Source organism: Castor canadensis, chromosome 15 (genome assembly GCF_047511655.1).
Source record: "Castor canadensis chromosome 15, mCasCan1.hap1v2, whole genome shotgun sequence".
Taxonomy (NCBI): domain Eukaryota; kingdom Metazoa; phylum Chordata; class Mammalia; order Rodentia; family Castoridae; genus Castor; species Castor canadensis.
In genome coordinates this window covers 67,657,411-67,678,571 of record NC_133400.1, presented here as the reverse complement: position 1 = coordinate 67,678,571, position 21,161 = coordinate 67,657,411, and the positions used below count along the sequence as shown (strand labels likewise).

The 21,161-nt window shown below is 39.8% G+C and overlaps 1 protein-coding gene and 1 long non-coding RNA gene across 14 annotated transcripts in view; one reads left to right on the top strand and one right to left on the bottom strand.

Annotated features, from left to right (window-relative positions):
- LOC109700328 (cyclin-Y) overlaps positions 1 to 21,161 on the bottom strand; it is a 666,198-nt gene that overhangs the window by 328,087 nt on the left and 316,950 nt on the right. The gene's annotated exons all lie outside the window — the stretch shown is intronic.
- On the top strand, positions 14,791 to 16,766 carry LOC141417497 (uncharacterized). The gene is made up of 2 exons (XR_012442086.1): positions 14,791 to 15,609; positions 16,422 to 16,766. It is a non-coding gene; the product is annotated as an uncharacterized lncRNA (long non-coding RNA).

Here is a 21,161-nt window from a genome sequence, read left to right as displayed (position 1 = left end):
TAATTAGCTAGATCTAACCATTCTACAATGCATATATACAGTTACATTTGTCACATAACAATGGGGATATGTTATGAAAAGATGCATTAAGTGATTTCATCATTGTACAATCATCATCATAGAGTGCACTTTACACAGATTTAGATAGTAAAGCCTATTAAACATACAGGTATATCAGTGTGTGTCTGTGTGTCTGTGTGTCTGTGTGTGTGCGCGCGTGCGCCTAGGGCCATGATGAACAGAATATATGACACCAAATCAAGCAAAGAGAAAATGATGCCATTAGGAGATGCAGTACATGAGATGTGTGAGGCTGCTGCCAGCGTAACATGCATAGTTTTAGAGTAAACATCTTTTGTGTAAGTACAAAAAGCATACTCTAAAACAATGATTAAAAGCATAGTACGGTGTACATACATAAACCAGTAACACAGTATTTATTGCCATTACCAACTATTATGTACTTCACATAATCATATGTGCTATACTTTTATAGGAATGGCTCTGGCTCCAACCACATGTGGGGACAGGATATTTTTAGCTCCACTATAATCTTGTAGGACCACCTTCATGTAGACCATCTGCTGTTGACCACAATGTTATGTGGCACATGACTGTACCTAAAAACGTCACGGTGAAACAGGATAAATACATGTAATTTTACCTGTCAATTTAAAATAAAATTTTTAAAAATACAGATAACCAATCAAAAATCTGGTGCTTTCATTTGTTCATTGGTGTCCGTTAATCAAAGAATGAGTTTGGGTGTTTGTTTTTAATAGATTTCAACTTTTTTCCCATAAAAGTCCAGAACAGATTAACCTTTAGAACAAAGAAACAGCAGTATTCCTCTAAACAGTTAGGCAGGTTGGCAGCTAAAGGGAAACATAAAATGTTATTAGCTATGATTTGCCCAAACACCAGGAAATACCTACAGGGACCGCTGGCTTCCCTTCCGGGAACATGAACAAAGGCAACGCTGCTGTTTGAGTACAGCCAGCTCTTCATTCTCAATGCTCTCAGAACTGTTCTCCAACCCCCAAGCAAAAACAAACAAAAAATAGGCTAATTAAAAATCAGTGGAGGGGTAGGGGCATGACTCAAGGGTTAGAGGGCCTACCTAGCAAGCACAAAGCCCTGAGATCAAACCCCAGTACTGCCCAAAAAATAAACATTCAATGGAAGTATTTTGACAGATCGAAGGAATAAGCTATACATAGAGAATCAATCCTATAGAAGAAACTATACATCCTAAATTCTGTGCATGATTCAGAAGATCAGTTCCCAGAAAAGTTCTACAGTTCCCTGACAGTCTGAATACAGGAAGACTAGAGGACACAGGATACGCTCACAAAAGTCATCATCATTTGCTCTTTCCAGCCATCTGGTTTGCTAAACCTGCATTCCTAACTTGTAAAAGCTACCAGAGTACCGTATTTTGTGATGAAAACTTACAAAATGGCATACCTGCTTATATAATAAACTTTTCAAAGCTCCAAACACAAATACCCACCACACTCACTCAGTCACTAACAAAGAACTATCAAGTCTAACTTTGGGCAACAGAGGTCCCCAACTCAGTTACTTTCTAAGAACTACAACCTCACAGCTCTCCTAGGAGATGTGCAAGACAAAGAACTTACCATTCTTTGCTAGGGATCATGCTACAGTTCAGATGGTGAGTGTCCATCAAAGGCCCATGTGATAATGTTCACCAGTTTGGCACTACTGGTGGGTAGTAGAACCTTTAAGAGGTGGGGCCTAATGTGAGCCTTTAGGTCATTGGGGGCATGCCACTGAAGGGGATGGGGGCACCCTGGCCCTCTCCTGACTCTCTTTTGCATTCTAGCCAAGAAATGAACTGTTTTAGTCCACACATGCTCCCACCATGATGTGCTGCCTTGCCACATGCCCAAAGTAACGGGCCAATTGACCATGGACTGGAATTTCCAACACAATGAGCCAAAATAAATCTTTCTCTTAACAAGTTACTTGGTTCAGGTATTTTGTTAGAGCAAAGAAAAGCTGACTAACCCAGATCCTTTCTACCCTGGATCTGCTTTTTTTTTTTCCTTACACCCCCATTAACAGCAGCTAAGGATAATAAGGATCCACTACAAAGATTAAGAAAGAGAAAAATTCACAGAATGTAATGGATGGCTTTCCAACCAACCTATACTATGTTAAGTGTCACCAGGTTACCAGCTTTTTTGTTTTTTTTTTGGTGGTACTGAGGTTTGAACTCAAGACCTCTCACACTTGTTAGAAAGGTGCTGTACCACATGAGCCATGTCCCCAGCTCTTTTTGCTTAGTTTTGTTTTAGCTTCCGATAGGGTCTCAAGTTTCTGCCTGTGCCTTGGACCACAATTCTATCTCTACCTCCTAGGCAGCTGAGATTACAGTAATGACCCACCACACCCAACGTGGTTTTGAGATAGGGTCTTGCTAACTTTTTGCCCAGGTGGGCCTCAAACTGTGATCCTCTTAGCTCTACCTCTCAAATAGCTGGGATTACAGGCAAACACCACCATGCCTGGCCCATCAGAATTCTTTTTCTACAGGAACAGGACACAAACTTTTAGGTAAATCTAGTGGAATCAGCTACAGGTCCAAAAGCATAACCAATTTCTATCCCTCTACTTTGCACTTTAATCAGATTACTGGGAAAGGAGAAAGATATTTAAATCATGGGAAACACTAACACAGGTTTCATGTTTACAACTCATACAAATTTATGTTAAATTGTGTCTTCATGCTCAATGGAAGTGACAGTGTAACACTGACCTTTTCTTTATCAAGTGGCTCGCAAAAGACCACTGTCACTACCAGTCAAAATAACTAAACATTTCAATCCTGGAGAGACACAATTTTCCCATTTATCAAACACACCCTAATACTTAACACCACATGCTGGCACCTGATACACTTTACCTCACTTTATCATTTGCCAGAATCTCCCAATCCTTTCTGGAATGCTGACAAACTGAGACGGAGTACTGAGGGCCCTACCAGGACTGCTTGGCCCTTGGCCTACAGAAGAAGCATGCAAGGTGGCTTAGTGTCTTCTCTTGGGAGGCAGGTTGGCAGAGACTTTGCAGTGGTCAAACCTTGGTTGGAGCTCTGCTGCTCTTACCGTTGCATCACTTAGGGCAGTGGTTTCCAATTGATTTTTGCCCATGGGACATTTGACAAGGTCTGGAGACATTTAGTTGTCGTAACTGGAGGGGGCGCTATTGGCATCCTATGGTGTACAAGATGCAGCCTTATCCTGCAATAGAGAATGTAACACTACATGGTTCTGATGATGCACACTGCAAAGTGAACTGAACTCTGAAATAATCGATTTTACCAATTCCCTCCCCACAAACTCTAGTTAAAGGAGGATGTCCTGTTAGTGTTTAGCAGAACAGCTACTCAGCTTTGTAGTGTCCCACAGATGAGCAGATTGGAGTGCGGGCTAGGTACCCACCATAACTCACATGGAGTTGAACACACACTGAGCTGACCCAGGTCTGCACACTCATACACTGAGATGACTACAGGCTAGTGTTATGCACGGGTGGCTCGTCTTCATCCTCAGAGAGCACATAAGCCGGGACATGTTCCCTGTGGGGGAACTTGCCCCAGAATGCGCTTCTGTGGGCTTGAAGCAGCAGCCCTACACACTGAGAGTTCCGTTGACTCCTCCAGTGCTGTGCTGGGAGGTTGTCTGGTTTCTCCCCACATCCACACCCATACCATGTTTGTCTCTGAAAGATCCTGTCAGTGCTCAGATGACTGATTAATTCCTTTTGGGGTCTGTTTCAGCTAAGAGTGATCATTTCTGGCACAGAGTATCACTCAATACAAGTAAAGCCCATGTATAACTTTGTTCCTGCCCTGCTAAAGGCTCCAATTGCATGTGTGAAAGTCTCAGCCTGTTCACTAAGGAATGAATCATAGAAGAAGCCTTCTGCCTACAATGGCAAACCTCCAATATTCAACACTGGGCAAGAATCCTTTAACATACCTTCCTGAGTTTTGAAAGTATTTTCAAGCAGGGTGTGGTGGCACACATCTGTAATCCCAGCATTCAGGTAGAAGGATCATGGTCAGAGGCCAGCCTGGATTACATTGTGAGAACTTGTCCCCAAAAAGCCAAAAAACACGGGGTGTGGTAGCTCACATCTGTAATCTCAGCTACTTAGGAGGTGGAGATCAGGAGGATCTTGGATTGAGGCCAGCCTGAACAAACAGCAAGACCTTATCTCAACCAATAGCTGGGCATGGTGGTGTTGTCAGTCTTCTCAGTCACTTGGAATATGTAAATAAGAAGACCCGAGATCTAGGCCAGCAAAGCAAAACACATGAGACCCTACTTGTAAAATAACTAGAGCAAAAATGGCTACAGGCATGGCTCATGCCTTGCTAGTGTATGCCTAGCAAGCTTAAGGCCCTGAGTTCAACCCCCCTGGACTGCCAATCATATACACACAACACACGCACACAAGCAGGGATGGGGCTGTAGTTCAACAGAGCTTGCCTAGCATGTGTTAAGCCCTGGGTTCCATCCTCAATAAACAAACAAATAAAAAAACACAACTACACGGTAGTCTATAGAATTCATGTCCTACTGGCTTCTAAAACTCATCTTCAAAGTAAAATGTAACCAATAACTGAGACAGTTCTCCAAGCCTAAAAACTCTTATCACAAAGCAATATGCCCATACAATCTACTGGTCTGTTCCCATTTCATCACTGGGCTGCGTGACTGCTTTGCGGGCACCTTTCAGTGGATGGGCACCTTTCAGTTGAAGGGCACTAAAATCCCTGGAGGGGACAGTTATGATTCCTTTCTTATGTGGTGGACAGGATGTCAAATCCTCCAACAGATGGCTCCACCAACTGATGGGCAGGTTAATTTTCTTCCTACCAACTGTCAGGGTGAAACAGAGCTAGAAAAATAGAGGAAAGAGATAAGCAGGAGGAAATTCTCACTAAATGAAAGCAATATCCTTGCACCCATGGTCTTTGTGTACTGCTTTATCTTCTTTTCCCTGGTGCTTCACTTTGATCCAAATAACTTAACTATCTAAACCAGCTAAAATGCATAACTTTACGATAGTGGAGGAAATGTGGATTTACAGGTAAGGTTGAGATCACAAGGAGTTATATCATAGCTAAGTCAACAAGTCCAGCTCACTTAATCACTCCCCGTACTGGTTCTTCTCTAAGTACTGAACTCATAATCAAACTGCTAGTTGCTAGGTCCGCAGAGAAAAGTCTCTTCATGTAGAGAGTCTACAGGAAGAAAATGGAGTCTGGCTCCATTTTCAATGTTTGACTCCTGACAACTAAGCCCTACCACTGCTGATCTTCCCTTCTAAGCAAGCTGATAAAAAGGCCTGGGGCTCTCTTCTCTGGCAGCTGCAAGAAATTCAAACCACCCCTCAGCAGTCCATGAAGTCAAGCCAGCCTCATGTCCCTGTTCTCTCAAGACACTTCTGGTGTGCTTAAGAGCCTGCCCTGCTCTCCCCAAGAGCTTTGGTATGTGGAATAAGCCTTTACACATCTCTTGTGTACTGTGTGGGCTCATCACTCTTCGACGTATTAACCAAGCTCTGGAAAGAGTCCATCCTATAAAACAAGTGTAATAACATACTCTCCCTATCTAGCCAGTAGGATCAAGGTGGGGATCAAAACAAGTAGGAGCCCCATTTTCCTCTCCCAAAACTCAGCTCTGCTCCTCTGTTCTCCTTCCAACTCCCTTCAGTTTCTGTCTTGAAGTTACTAGTTCACTAAAACAAACCCATCTAACTTTCTTCAGCACACAAAGACCATCCCTGGTATAAGAAGCATTCACAGAGGATTCAGTAACCATTCTCTGGAGTTACCGATATAAACTAGTTAATACCAATCAAAAATTTGCCCCCAAAAATTCCTTCCTCTTCCATTGTATTCAAGATCACACCTACCCAAACCAGCCAAAAAGACAAGGAACATTTTCTTATCACAGACAAGCTGGAACACTGGAAAACCATGACCTTGAAGTAATAACAAAGAATTTTCTCATGAGATCAGTGATATTAACACGGGATTTGAGATAGATTGTGACTAGACACACTAATGAAATGTGTCAAGGTTTAGAAGATCTCCATAACTTAGCGAACCTATACTTTTCCAAATGAGGAACCACTATGCTACACAACCTTGCCTAGATAAAAGATCCATTCAAAGCACAAACTAAATCAATAAATTTTAAGGTAACAAAGTAAATGGTTGCAGATTCCAAACTGCCAGCTAACCTTTAACCTTTAATAAACTACCATTTGTCAAGTTTTTGACATAGTATGAAAGAATATCCATAGTATCTACAAAGGCAATAGAACAATACTCCTTCCAACAGCATCTGTGTAAGACATACTACAAAAGACTCACTGCAGAAACACAAATGAGTTTCTAGATGCCTTCTACTAACCAGATATTAAAGACATAATAAAAAAATTTTCATTAGGTTTTTTGTTTTGGAGGTTTTAGTTTTTATTTTTAAAATGTCAGATTAACATAATGAGTATGTTATAATGTTGTTTTAAAAGTTGGTATCGTTGAATGAGCAATTCTAATTCCTAATATGATCTCCACAGATATAAACAAAACTGAGGTACACAAGAATTTTTTTTAGATGGAATTCACATACCATAAAATTCACCACAAGGTTGTACCATCACTTCGACTATCTAGTTCCAGAACATTTGATCACCCTATAGAGAAACCCAACCTCCATCCTCCCCTCCCCACAATCCCTTGGTAACCACTAACCCACTTGTCTCTGGATTTCTCTACTGGACATTTCCCATAACTGGAGTCATACTACAAACAGCCTTTTGTGATTTGACTTTTTTCACTCAGCATGAAATTTAGGGTTCACACTATAGCAGATACCTAGTACTTCCCTTCTTTTTTATAGCTAAATCACATTCCATTAAGCAAGTATACAATACTTTGTTGGTCCACTCATCCACTAGCAGACCTTGGTGTTGTTTCTACCTTCTGACTATTGAGAGTCATGGTCTCAATTCTCTTAGGCACAGACTTAGGAGAAGTAGAGCAACTGAGTCACATGGTAACACTTATCTTTGACTTTTTAAAGAACTGCCAATCTGTTTTCCACAGTGATGTCCCATTTTACACCCCACCAGCAATGCACAAGGGTTGTCAATAATTTTTAACAACCTAACAAGGGCCTGAGACCAAAAAGTTTGAGAACTGCTGTGCTAGGTTGAGAGGATTTTGAGATAAAAGATGGTCCCTTCATCAATGGGGTCACAATGTACCGTAGGAGCTTAGGCTCAGAGACAGAATCAAAATGCGCCACTAAGAGCTTCTGAGACAAAACAGGCATGGCTTTCCTATCCCCTGCCCAGAAGCCTTCTACTTCCTCTCTATCACTGTTGTTCTCTGCCATTACTGCCCCCATTCTACCTTACTTTCTTAAGGTAGAATCTCCCATTCTACCTTACTTTCTTCCTCAGTGTCTTTTTTTCCCCTGTAGCCATGGCTTTCCATAAAAGACTGCCTACTGCAGGTATCACTTGCTGTACTTACTAGGTTCCACTCAAAGCACCTGTCCTAGTCTTCATGCCTTCACCTTTCTCTCTTCCTGATCCTGAGAACCTCTTCCTCTAATAAACACGTGGCTCCTAAAGTCTAAAGGGGAAACTTTCTGTAAGTTAGGTTTGCGATATTTACTACATTTGTGAAGTGGAAAAACCTAAAACCTAACTATACTAAAAGCAAATCTCGATGATTTTTAGAGAGAATAACTTCCCTAAACTTCAATCCCCTACAAAATTCAAACAAGATTCCTTACTACTGAAACACTGAAAAATAGCCACTGGAGAAGTACAACTGCAGAATTAAGACTGTGCCTTTCACGTCCAGGAATATCTTCTTTTTTTGGGGGGGGGGTAATTTTACAGTAATTCAGTCAAAAACAAAGTTTCTCTATATAAATTTGAACTGAAATAAAGTATAAACCATATGGCTTATGTGACAGGCAGAATAATGACACCCCTAAGATATCTGCATCCTAATCCCCAAGAACCTATGAATGTTACTTTATATGGGAGAGGGGCATTAAAGACTGCAGATGAAATTAAAATTACTGGTCAGCTGGCCAAAAGAGATTATCCTGATTTTCCAGGTGGGTCCTTAATCACCTGACTATAGCTGGCTTTAAAAGATGGAGGAAGGGGCTGAACCCAAGGAATATGAGCAACTTCTAGAAGCAGGGAAACAGATTCTCTCCCAGATGCACGAAAAAGAGCACAGCCTGTTTTTTTCTTTCTTGGCAGTACTGGGGTTTAGACTCGGGGCCTTGAACTTGTTCTGCAGGTGCTCTACCACTTAAACCATACCCCAGTCCTTTTTGCTTCATTTTTTGTGTGAGGTCAAGTTTGTTGTCTGGGAGCAATTTCAGACTTTGATCCTCCTACCTATGCCTCCCAGTAGCTGGAATTATCGGCACATGTCCAGGTTACTAGTTGAGATGGGGGGGTGTCTTTTTGCCTAGATTGGCCTCAAACCTCTGTCCTCCTTATCTCCACCTCCCAAGTAGTCAGCCAAGCATAGCCTATCGACAGCTCTATTTTTGGTCACTGAGATCAAGTTCCAACTCCCAACCTAAAATCCTATAAAGTACTAAATGTGTGTTTAATAACCACTAACTTGTGGTAATTTGTTATGTGAGCAATAGAAAACTAATTAATACAATTTAATCTTTTTATTTTAGAATTTATACTTCTAAGAAGTGTCCCCATTTCGTAGGACAGGGGCACTGACCTATACACACTCTTCCTCTTGAGCATTTCCACTCCCTTCTTAACAGTTTGAACTCTTATTCTTAAGGTCCTTTTTTTTTTTTTAGTCCAATGACAAGCACAGAAACTACTCAGTACCTCTGAGTAGCAAGTGTGGACAACATGCTTTTGTCTACTCTACATTCTTGTTTTAGCAATCCAAAATCCCTCCCCCATGGGCTGTGACTTCACTTTTGTCCAGCTCTATCTCTGGCATATTTACCTGTTTTTTTCAGAGATCTGTGTCTTAGGTCCTCTAGTATGCTGTATTAAATAATCTAGAATGCATACCTGACAGAACAAGAAACAAATACTTCCAACTGGCTCAATTAGGATATAGTACTGCCTGCAATTACAAAACATCTCAGCACCATTTCTTGGTTCAAAGTGCCATTTGTCATTACATGACACATAATGCAGACATTATTTTACTGCAATAAAAAAATTAATATGTACTCATTTGTCACAAAAGATAGATGAGAAATATAATCCTTGTGACTGACCACGATGAGCAATAGGGCACTCTGTTAAAACATTCATATTGGTCTATCACATTCTCACAGAGCAAGCTTCTGTTAGGAGACATCTGTGTTCTGACTGAGAAATTCGAAGGGTGAGCCACCCAGGAACAATGTCAAGTGCATTAAAAATTAATGAGAAAACAAACAACCTCATGGTCATACTTCACCTCTAGTTTCATAGGCTACATAGTATATATACTCCACATAAACAACTTACTAAAACATCTAGGTCCCACCATTTGTTCTAAAAAGGGAAGAATCAAAAATAAGTCATTCAGAGCCAAGCAAGGTGGCTCACATCTGTATCAGGAGGTAGAGGTAGGAGAATCATGGTTCAAGGCCAGTATGGGCATAAAGTTAGTGAGACTCCCATCTCACATATCTCAACCACCAAGCTAAGCACGGTGGCCCACATCTGTCATCCTAGCTACACAGAAGTCATGCTCAGAAGGACCAGACGAGGCTGTCTAGTACTTCCAAAAAAAAAAAAAAAGCAACTCTGTATGTCCAGAATTCTGTGGGCAAAAACAACCCAAAAGGACTTTAACTGGGGAAACTAATTTAATAAGCTGTTACCTTTTACTATAAAATGTTATAAACATATAATTATTTACTGTTTCCAATTCATTGCCAATTTTTATAAAACTTTACAAAATGACACTATCAACTACATGTCCTATACAATCACCATGTTTTTTAAAAAATTATTTTCATAGGACATTATAGAAAACAAATTCATAGTCATAAAGAGGCATTTGGTTCCGCTTCCCTATACAAGCAGACCTGAAATTCAAAGTAGAATACACACCACCCCACCCTCAGGATATGCGGGGAGGAAGAGACACCCAATCCATTCCCTTCTACCACTCAACATGCTAGGAAGCAAGGACTCCACAAATGACAACTGTTCTGAGAGCTCCAGTGCACTTACTGTGCCCCAAGTCTAGGCCACATGCTCTGCATGCCTCGTCCCATTAATCTGCCAACAGCTCTAGGTGGTAGTTTCATTATCCCTACTTTGTAAATTAGGGGATAAAGTGACAGGGTGTGACCATCTAAAACCACACCCAGTGAGAAAGAAGCTGGGCCAGAATTACACCTCAAGTATGCCAGCAGCTAGCTGTCTTCTGAAACTTTTTGTAAGCTTTCTCAAAACATCTTAAATTCTTCCTGGATTTAAAACTCCTCTTTCTTTACTACCTAGCAAAAGAAATAAAAGCATGAATAAAAATAACCATAATTGTAAGCAGTGTTTCAATTCTCTATGACAAGAGACATACAATTAACTGTTAAGGCGAACAAAAGGAAGCCATGTTAGAAGTGGACCCTCTCCCCCTTGAAGGTGACTTACTGGAAACTCTCTACCCAGGCCTGAAGAAAAATAGATATCCGCCTTTAGCCATTTACTAGAAACTACCCACCTGGCCTAGAAGAAATTACCCGCCCTTCCTTGGAATCTAGAGCATTGAGAATTTTCCTGCCTAATAACCTTCCTGGGACTTCTCTACCAACCTTTTATCTATCCCCAGTCTGTAAGCAGCTAGGGGCTCCAGCTCTCTTGCTGGGGACCCCCTTCACAGGACCACTTCTCCACAATAGACCCAGTGCTACCACTGAATTATTTGTCTCCCCACCTATCCATTCTGCACCTCTTTTAGTCTAACATTGACAAACACATAATGGCATATGTAGGAGGCAGGGGGAAAAGGAAAGGTTAATTCCCAGAAAAAATAGGAGCCAGAGTAGGCCAAGGCTGGCTAGCTGAATGAGTCTGCAGTCTTTGAAGGACAGCAGTGAGAGAAATGGCCTAAGGCATAGATAGGACCGTATTTCATTGCCTTTACAAGCCAAGGATGCACAGGAGCTGGTTTCAGAGAGAGACTGGTATTAGCAGCCTTTAGCTGACACAATATCATCAGTCATTCATCGCACAGATATCGCATTCCTCGCTGTCTCAGCACTGAACATTACTGACATGATCCACAAAGAGTCGCTGCTTTGAAGAGATACAGTGGTGTGACAGGGGAGGAAACCCAACCCTTTTTAAAAACCTCACAGGACAGCAAGTAAAACAAGCAACCTAACACACAATCAATAATGAACGTTTAAGAATTTCTACCCACAGAAAAGTATCATAGGACACTGTTATATATAAAGTATAAGAAGGCACTTCATATCACCTGGCCAAGTCTCTGAAATAACTGCACAGAAGTTAAAATAGAGCCAGAAAAGATTACTTATCATTATCACCCAGGTTTCACAATTAGCTAAGTTGTTGTAATAGTCAGACTTTTCATCACTGTGACAAATGCCTGAGAAAAATCAACTTACAAGGAGGAAAGATTTATATTGGCTCAAGGTTTCAGTCCATAGTTGGCTGGCTTTGTTGTTTCTGGGCATGGTGAGGCTGGACATCAGGGCAGAAAGCGTATGATAGAGAAAGCAACTCATCTCATGGTGGACAGGAAGCAGAGAGAGAGAGAGAGAAAAAGAAAGAGGGCAGGGCAAGACATCCTTCAAAAACATGCCCCAGTGACCCACTCCCTCCAACCAAGACCCACCTTCCACAGTTCCACCATCTCCCAACAAGTCTATTCAAATTGTGAATCTGCTGATGGACTAGTCCACTAATGACAGCAACGCCCTCATGATTTAGTCACTTCCCAAAAGCCCGACCTCTGAACACTGCTTGCATCAGGTACCAAACCTTCAATGCATAAGTCCCTTTGAGGGACACTCTTATCCAAAACATAACTGTTTACAATGATAATTTTCAATTTAGACTTCATACGTAACTTGTCTGCAGGCACACAGCAAATATAGATGACTATAGGTGAGGATACACAATGGATGTCATAGAATTTACTTACCTTCTTTGAGCATATGCCCTCATTAGCGAAATGCGATTTGTTGTAAAGTCTCTATGAACTAAGGCAGTCAATGATTCTCAAACTTCAAGGCAAATCATCTAGGCAATTATTAAAACTGCAAGTTCTCCAGTCCTATCCCTGCAAATTCTGATTCAGAAGTCAGAATGCCCACTCACCCAAGAAATTCTGATGCAGATGTGTATAGGTCAGAAGTTGCCTGTAAAATTTAGTTACACAAGGTCTAAATTCAAATGTACTTAATTAACGTATTTGATTTAGTCATCATTAATCTAATAAAAATTTTGATTAGAAATCAACATTTATGAGGTCCTAAAAATACTGATTAGAAATCAGTGTTTATAAAGTCCAATGTATTGGCCTCACATACATTTAAAATGTATACGTACATTTAAATGTATTTAAAATACATTTTAAATGTATTTCTGCTTTCTGCGAGAAGTAGAAAAACAATTACACTTTAGTGTACTTAATTCAGAAACACATTCCCACTGCAAATTTTCATGTATCTTCAGCTCACTTAAGTGGCTGGTTCAGCAAATTAATGAAAATCTCAGGCAAGATAAACTTACCATGGGAAAGCCCCAACTCAGTAGTTTTCACAAAAGGTTTATTAAACCAAGAACTTATTTTCTTAATTTATATTTTCACAATTCTTTCCCTAAAAAGTTGAAATTTTGGAATCCTGTGTTTTTAAAAAGCAAAAATCCAAGTTTTCAGGGATTACAGAAATAGTTCTCATTAAAACTTGTCCACAGTTCCCCTTGTGAGATCACAGCCTCCCTAAAATGGGCCTTTATCCTTGGCTTCTGAAAATATGCTAACAATAAATCTACCACTGAAACTAAACATTCATACCCTTAGTAGTTCTAGAATGCTTCCTAAGAGATGAAACACATCCATTGTTCTTGCTCTATACTTCTGTTCCACAACACGCAATGTGGTAATCAATACTGGCAGTTACTAGCTAATCTTGTTCACAGAATTGTGAAAGAATGTTACTACCTGAATATTTGTTAGTCCAGACTGATTTTTACATGTTGTCACTGAACTACTTCCAGAGCAAGCCAGGTAGATTTCCATGATGTCATATATTTGCAGAAAGTTCCTCATAAGTAACAGGTGGGTTACTGCTGCTCCCCTCTGTACACAAGAAAAATGGAAAAACCTGAATGACATCTCAAGATCAGTGGTGGTAAGCAGCAGTGAAAGCATGCCAGCCTGGAGCCCTGCTCACTCAGCCCTGCTAAGCCTCCTGCTAGCTCCTGATGTTGAATAACTCTGAGCCTTGGTTAAGGAGAGCCAAGGAAGATGTCCTGAGGCCCCCGAGGGATCTATGCCTTATGATTTTGACTATATCAAAAACCTTCTATTTTAATCACCCAAAAGAAATAGTATGGCACTTCTATGCCACACTGCCCGGGCACAGTGGGCCTACCCTGCCTGACTTTAGCAGGCCTGCAGTGGAGCAATCCAAGGGTCACTTAGATCCTTTGAATTGCAGTGCCACTAGGGGACACTTAAAATACCATGAAATGGGGATGCAGGATGTGGACTGTCCACCACAAACAGGGATAGGTTTTGCTAGCAGAGATGTGCACACGTATGACATCTGAAAAGAATGTAAAATTTCACCTACCATGTCAGCGAAAGTAAAAAGAGCACATACTCAATGAACACTTGGTATGTTAAAAAGACAAGAGTAGCAGAAAAGTTTAAGATAGTTTTATGTAAGAAAAACTGAGAAAAGCTTATCCATTCAATTGAAAAGCCTCAAAATTAGGAAAAAAAAAACTGTAATTATTCCATTTTAGTGACACTCTGCAAACGAGAAACACTGAAACAGAGTCAATAAATAAATGCCAGAGATGAGGATGGAACGTAAAGCCCAGAAAATGTGTACAACTCACCCAAGGTCACACAGTCTAATACTAAGAACAGTCTCTAAATTTCTGCTAGGTGTTTTTCCACTACACAGAGGACTCCCGGGATAAGCAGGTTTCATCTTTAGTATAATGACCTCCAGCAAGACGCCACAGCCTCACCTGTAATCAATCCCAGTTTCTAGCCTTGCTTAGTACTTCAAGTCTCCCTAACAGGAGCGCCTAAATAATTCCTCCAATGGTCTTCACCAGTTTCTTTCTAACAGCATTCTTTCTAAGTATTAGCAAGGTCCTCAGGTCAGCATCTACACTCCCAAGTTTTTAAAGGGTACAGGAGAGGGGCAATATGTGACATTATTCTATCTTGTTACTCAGGAGAATGTGTAAAATCAGAAGGCCCTTGAGTGTAGTAGGCTTAGCTAAATGAAATCTTTTACATCTGGTAATTCAGCCATGCCTTTCTCTGGTTTAGGAAAATTGCTTTCAAACTGCAGACCTGTGAGGCTCTCCAAGGAAAGGGGCACACTGACACTGACTTGTTTGTGCACCCAAACAAACATGTCCACCCCCAGGTGGCACCACTGAAGACAAACAAGGAAGATGTTCTTTAATATGGGACTTCTGCAGAGACAAATAATACTAATGATGTTACTAACCAATATTTACTGAGGATTTACTCTGTAACAAGCACAAGGTATTTGCTTTGTATCTTACTATTTCATTTGATCCCAAAGCAATCTCATGTGGTAGCTATTTCTTATCCCCATTGTACACTGAAGGAAGTTAACTCACAACTGGCATCAAGTGGAGCAAGGACTCTAAACTGCAGGTAGATTGAATGTTAGACCCCAGCTTTCCCTGGGCCCCTAAATCTTCCTGGCGTTCTGTGGCAACTTTAAGAATAAAGACAGCCGATGGCAGTGGGAAGTAGTCCATCTTAGGACAGAATTCTGGTGTCCTCAATATTTAAAATACTGCCACCAACCTTATTTAATTAAGCATAGGACTAGCATATGGAAGTCTCAAAGTTGCTTGAAGATATTTTATAGAATATCAACTGCTCTATATTTCTTTAGAGAAAGCTTATAGTTACTAATATTGATGGCTATGGTAACATTTCATCTTACGTCTTTGATGTATTCTTTCACTATATAGATTCATGACAACTAATTAGAACTAACTGGTTTGGAGGTTTCCTTTGCCATCATGTAGAATAATGTAAAGAAATCAGATGCAAACTACTGAAATTAGGGGAAAAAAAAAAAAAAGAATTGTTATGTCCTTGCCTTTAACCTTCCCTTCCAATATAGCCTACTTACCAGAACCCAACAAATGACTAAAATCTCCAACTTGGAGGCTGAGGCAAAAAGCTCTCAAGTTCTAGGCCAGCCTGGGCTACATAGAAGACAATGTCTCAAACAACAGCAACAACAACAAAAAAAACCTCCAACTTGGCTTGGGGGTGTGATACCTCAAATGGTAAGAATGCTTGTCTAAAGTACTCAAGATCTGGGTAAAATCCCTTGTACTACAAAAAATAAATAAATAAACAAACGAAAAAAAAAAAAAAAAAAAAAAAAGCCCTCCAACTTAATCACATCAGTGCCTTGCTGCAAAACCTCCCTCACTGACTAGAGACTAGAGCTCAAATTCCCTAGCCTTCCACATGCTTCAGCCAACTTCACTCTTCCCTTTTACCTCTCTCTACACAAACCTTAACAGCAGCCAGATTGCTCATTCTCTGAAACACGTTTCAACTTCAGTTCATGTAGGAAACAGTAACTGAGCACCTAATACACGCCACTTACTCTATCTGTTGAGCAGCCCCCAGCACCATGCTGGGCTTGAAGCTGATGCCAACTTCAAGGACAGGAATCTGTCTTCACAGAACTACGTGCAAGCTTAGACTGTTTCTTTGCCAGGAAGCCAGCCATGTAACTCCCCCAAATTAAAGTTTTAGTACAGGCCCATTCCCATCACTTTAAAATGACTTTTTAAAGCACGCAGGCCACTGTCTTTTTAAGATCTTTCTCAAAATTAAAATAAGACAGCACTCCTTTTTAAATTTTTTTTAAATGGTTACATAAAAATTGTACATATCGATAGGCTAACATGTAATGCTTCAATACATATATATACTAACGTTTAAATCACGTTAAACATCCGTCCCCTCAAACATTTATAATTTCTTCATAGAAAAAATAAGTCGAAATTCTAATAAAAGTGTAAAAAAAAAAAAAAAAAAACAGGATTCCTTCTGTCCCAAATTTAAAATAAGTGTTTATTTTCAGTGCCAAAAGGCCAATCCAGCAAATGAGCCCAGCCTGGTAAAACACGCAGCCCTGAATGTGAGACCAGAGGCTGAACACTGGAGCCCTGTTCACAGCTGAAGAACAGTACGGGCTCTGGACTTGCAGTCCCAGGAACCGGGTTTCTCTATTGAGCAACAGGACAGCAGCAAGATGCAGACCTCTGGCAGAGAGACTGTGGGGAGAACTCCCAAAGACCTGCCACATGAGCCTCAACATCAGTAGACCCCAGCCCACATTAACCCAAGAAAGTCAAATCAAATAGACTACATTCAGGGTCACTTAACTTTGACTTGAGCACAGCAGAAATGGACACACAAAAGATTTGTGAGTATGCAAACACTGCCTGAAGAGCTGCCTCTGCTCCGCAAAGGCCAATTTAGAGTGTGAACTGGTACAACCCAGGGGGCAGAAAGGAAGGGGAAGACTGGCATTATGCATTAAACAAACCAACAACAAAAACCCTAAACATATACCTGCCCCTTGACTTAGCAATTCTAATCTTGTGAGTTTCCTAGCCAAGAAAGCAAAGACATAGCCCCAAAATGTATGTACATGATCAGTCTTCTCAGAATGTGATCTAATATAAAAACTGTGAAAATGGAAAAATAGATTAGGTAAGTGAATGATGGTATACTACACAGTCATTAGAAATGATGAGACAATAAAGGAGAATGGAGGAGGGGGTGGATTCAAGTATGACATATTGTAAGAACTTTTGTAAATACCACAATGTACCCCCACCCACCACAATAAACGTAAGTAATAAATAAATAAATAGAGACGAGACAGAGCTAGGGATGTGCAAAACCCTGGGCTCAACCCTCAGCAAGGGGGTAATTATTGCCATGGAAACATTAAAAAAAAAAAAAGTTTTAAAATGATACCCAAAGTATCTCTCACAAAATGTACCCCAAAAGGAAGAAACTGACAAGGCAACATTGTTTTCACAAGTCAAATTAAGCACTTTTTAATAGCAATTTTATATTAGAAAAATGCGTAACTCAGTTGCCCTCCAAACATCTGCATCCAATCCCCTCTTTCACACTTTCATTGGCATTCTAGGAAGACCACCAAAGAAACCATTTCCATCTTCACAGCAACTTCTGCCCAGGAACAAAAAGTAGAAAGCAAATGCATAGACAATAATGTTGGGGTGAATGAATATACAACAAAAGTGCAGCCCAAGTTTCTGGTTAGTGTCCACACTAAGCTAGAACAAAGCCAGGGCAGAGCAACTGCAGAGAAACTTGGACTCTTTCATTCCTCATTTTGAGTTTGGAAAACAGAACATAAAACAAATGAATCTAAGTTTTGTTTGACTATAAGACATTAAGACTTCAGGGGTTTTTTTTGTTGTTTTTGTTTTTTTAAAGAAAAAGGCAACCACCACTTTTTAAAGCATGAAAAGCAAGTCCACAGTCGGAGGACAAGTTCAACACAAATTCAGAGGACAAGTTCAACAAATATCCTTCTCCGGCTGAGTATCTAATTTATGTTACTCTTGCTTTCTATCTCAAATGTCCCTGGAGGCAGGGGAGATAACCAATCTAATTTACACCTCATAAACCTCACCAGCTCAATAAGCATTACCAGGTACTTTGAGATAGGACTGATTACTTCTTATAAAGCCCAGTAACAGAAGTCTCTCACTTACATTTGGAATTTTCCACCTTCCAAAGTCCTAATGTCCAAAGTTCAACAACAATGCAAAATACATTTGTTTAAGTCTACTGATAATTAAACATATCCTAACTGGCTAGCTTCAAAACACATACATGGTAGTATTGAATTTATCACCAGCACTAGGATAACAGAAAATCTCCACATTTCAACAAGGGCTCAATTCTCACTTAAAACCATTCCAGACCATCTTTGCTTTGGTAAGAATCTCAATTTTAAAAGAAGGGGTTTTCTTAATTACAATAATTTTAACTTATGAGACTAACCTATAAAGAACTCAAATTTCTGAGAAAACACTAAAACAGTGGCTGGAAAAAAATAAAGTATAAAAAACACATTTCACTTTTGTGAAATGTGTAACAAGCATACCAATGTAGGTAATGTTCCTATTAAAGCTGACTTTCACAGAAGAATTCAAAACTCTTTACAAGTGTATCACCTCATTAGTTTTCAGTGTTGTCTGAACTCAAAGGCTATCCTAATAGTATATCTGTCCCCTACCATAATGATGCTTTTAAATTAAATGTGTAATATTATTTTTAACTAATTTTAAAATGTATCTTGTCAGAAAGCAACCCTTTGATACATCTAATGTCATATGGGACAAATGACATGAAAATTCAGTAAATTTTCTGTTATTGTGTTGATAGAGACCAATACTGGCTTGAAAACTTAAAAATGGGAATAATTAAAAAGGACCTTCGGCTAAATTCTAGTACTTGAGTTTCACTCCTGCTTGCTTCTTCTCTTGTTCAGACAGATAAAGGATTATGGATTAAAGGGTGAAAGACTAGAACCAGCCAAGAATCTAAGGATCCCAGAGAAGAGAGAGCTGCTGTAGACACATTCTCATCAAGTACACTGGCTACAAATCTGGAGCCTTCCATCATCTCTTTGACACTAATTTAAGGATCAGAACACTTAGATCTTTTTGTATTACTGGAATTAGAAAAGAAAATTACATTCTTAACAAGAACATATTAAAATGAATTTTAGAAGCACTAATTATCTCTTAACATTGAGACATTATTTCACAAACCTCTCCAAATCTAAAATTTTTACCCTCTTCCCCACCCCTAAAAAAGCCAATCCTTCCTCTTCATTTCTCCCATTTCCATCCATTAAAACAGCAATCACATAGTCACAGGTCTCCAAACCTTGGGTCAATACTGAGTCAGTCCTCCCTTTCCCTCCAGCTTTATTGCTGAATCAGTCCTCCCTTTCCCTCCAGCTTTAAACACAAAACTACACTACTGCTTCCTCTCTCTTTGACTAATGATTTCATACCTACTCAGAGGCAGGCAGGGAGGAAATAGCAAGTTCTTTAAAAGCCTTGCCCTGACTGACAGAGTCTTGGGATATTTGGTGTCTACAGGGTGGCAGCAACATGGTTGCTTTTGTAACTTCTCCCACCCAACCACCCAGCATTCAGACTCTCATGGAACCAGTACAACTGAGTACATTGGCTCTCACCTTTGCCCACTCCCCTCTAGTTCCCTAATCTCCAATATAATGATCTTCCTGGGGCCTTTGATCAGCTGAGCCTACTGCCAAAACTTCTCAACTCCTCAACTGGCACTCAGGGACCTCCACCAGCCACGTTGACCTAGTGCACAAGAGGCCCAAGCTTTGTCTGAACTAGTTTCCTTATCTTGAGTAAACTTACTCCAGTCCCCAATCAGAATAAACCATGTACCTTTCCATATCTAGCCTTTCCTACAGTGTTCCCCTGCCACAAATGTTCTCTATGTTGTTCTACCACTTGCACGAAACTCTATCAGATCACCCAAGTTAAAAGTCACCTCTTCCATCTTTTGACACCTAATTGCACTTTCTCTTTTCTGATTTGATTTTAGCACTTATTTTGCAACTAACACAGCAACTATCACATGCTCCTTAATGATACTGTTGTACACTTCTTATCCTCACCATTACAACATAGTGTCTGAGCCAGGCATAGTGGTACAGGCCTGCAATCACAGCACTCGGGTGGCTGAGGCCAGCCTGGGCTACATAGTGAGACCCTGTATTAAAAAAAAACAAAAAATAAACTTTTAGGGATGAATCCTAAGGACATACCCTCAAAGAAATGAAAATAAAATATTATTTATGAGTTTAAAAAACACCTAGCTAAATCTAAGGACTCAATGAATTATAATAGAATTATCATGACTACGTAAGTTATGGAATTGATGTTCCTTATAAATGTTACCAATAGTAATCAAGAATCATGTTTTAGAGGATTACATACAGGTATTCCTTTATAAGAGAAAAAGAAAATTATAAATTCAAATTTATAATATGGTCCCAATAAATCAATGGATAAATTCCCACCACATAAGCTTATTTTCTGACCCACAGACCTAGTTTTTTGTTTTTTTACTTTTGGTGGTTCTGGGGTTTGAACTCTTGCTAGGCAGGTGCTCTACCATTTGAACCACTCTGTTACCCCTTTTTTGTGTTGGGTACTTTCGAGTTAGAGTCTCACAAACTGTTTGCCCAGGCTGGCTTCAAATTTTTCTCCTGATATCTACCTCCCAAGTAGCTAGGACTACAGGCGTGAGTCACTGGCACCTGGCAGATCTAGTTTTTTTAAGCTATACATTGTATATAATCATATATAAATATTCCTTTGGGGTGTTTATAAATATCTTTGTATTAAAATAATATTAATTTATATTAATTAATATTAACATAAAAGTGCTAGTTTAAAATATCAAAAACAAACATTGTTCTACATGGTAGGAGTACAGGTGGGGTTTTCTTCCTATGTACTTTCTTCCACAATGAATATATTGGTTCCATAATCAAGATGGGAAACAGTAAATATTGTCTTCAAGAAATGAAATTTAATTTTAAATTTCCTGTCTTTGGCTTTTCATAAGATACAGAATATAGTAGTCCAGCTTCTTGATCAATTTTATCACATCACATTTAATATTAAGTGACAACACAGATTTACCAAAACTTAAGATTTCAAGCCAAGTGCCGGTGGCTCACACTTATAATCTTAGCTAGTTGGGAGGCTGAGATTGGAGG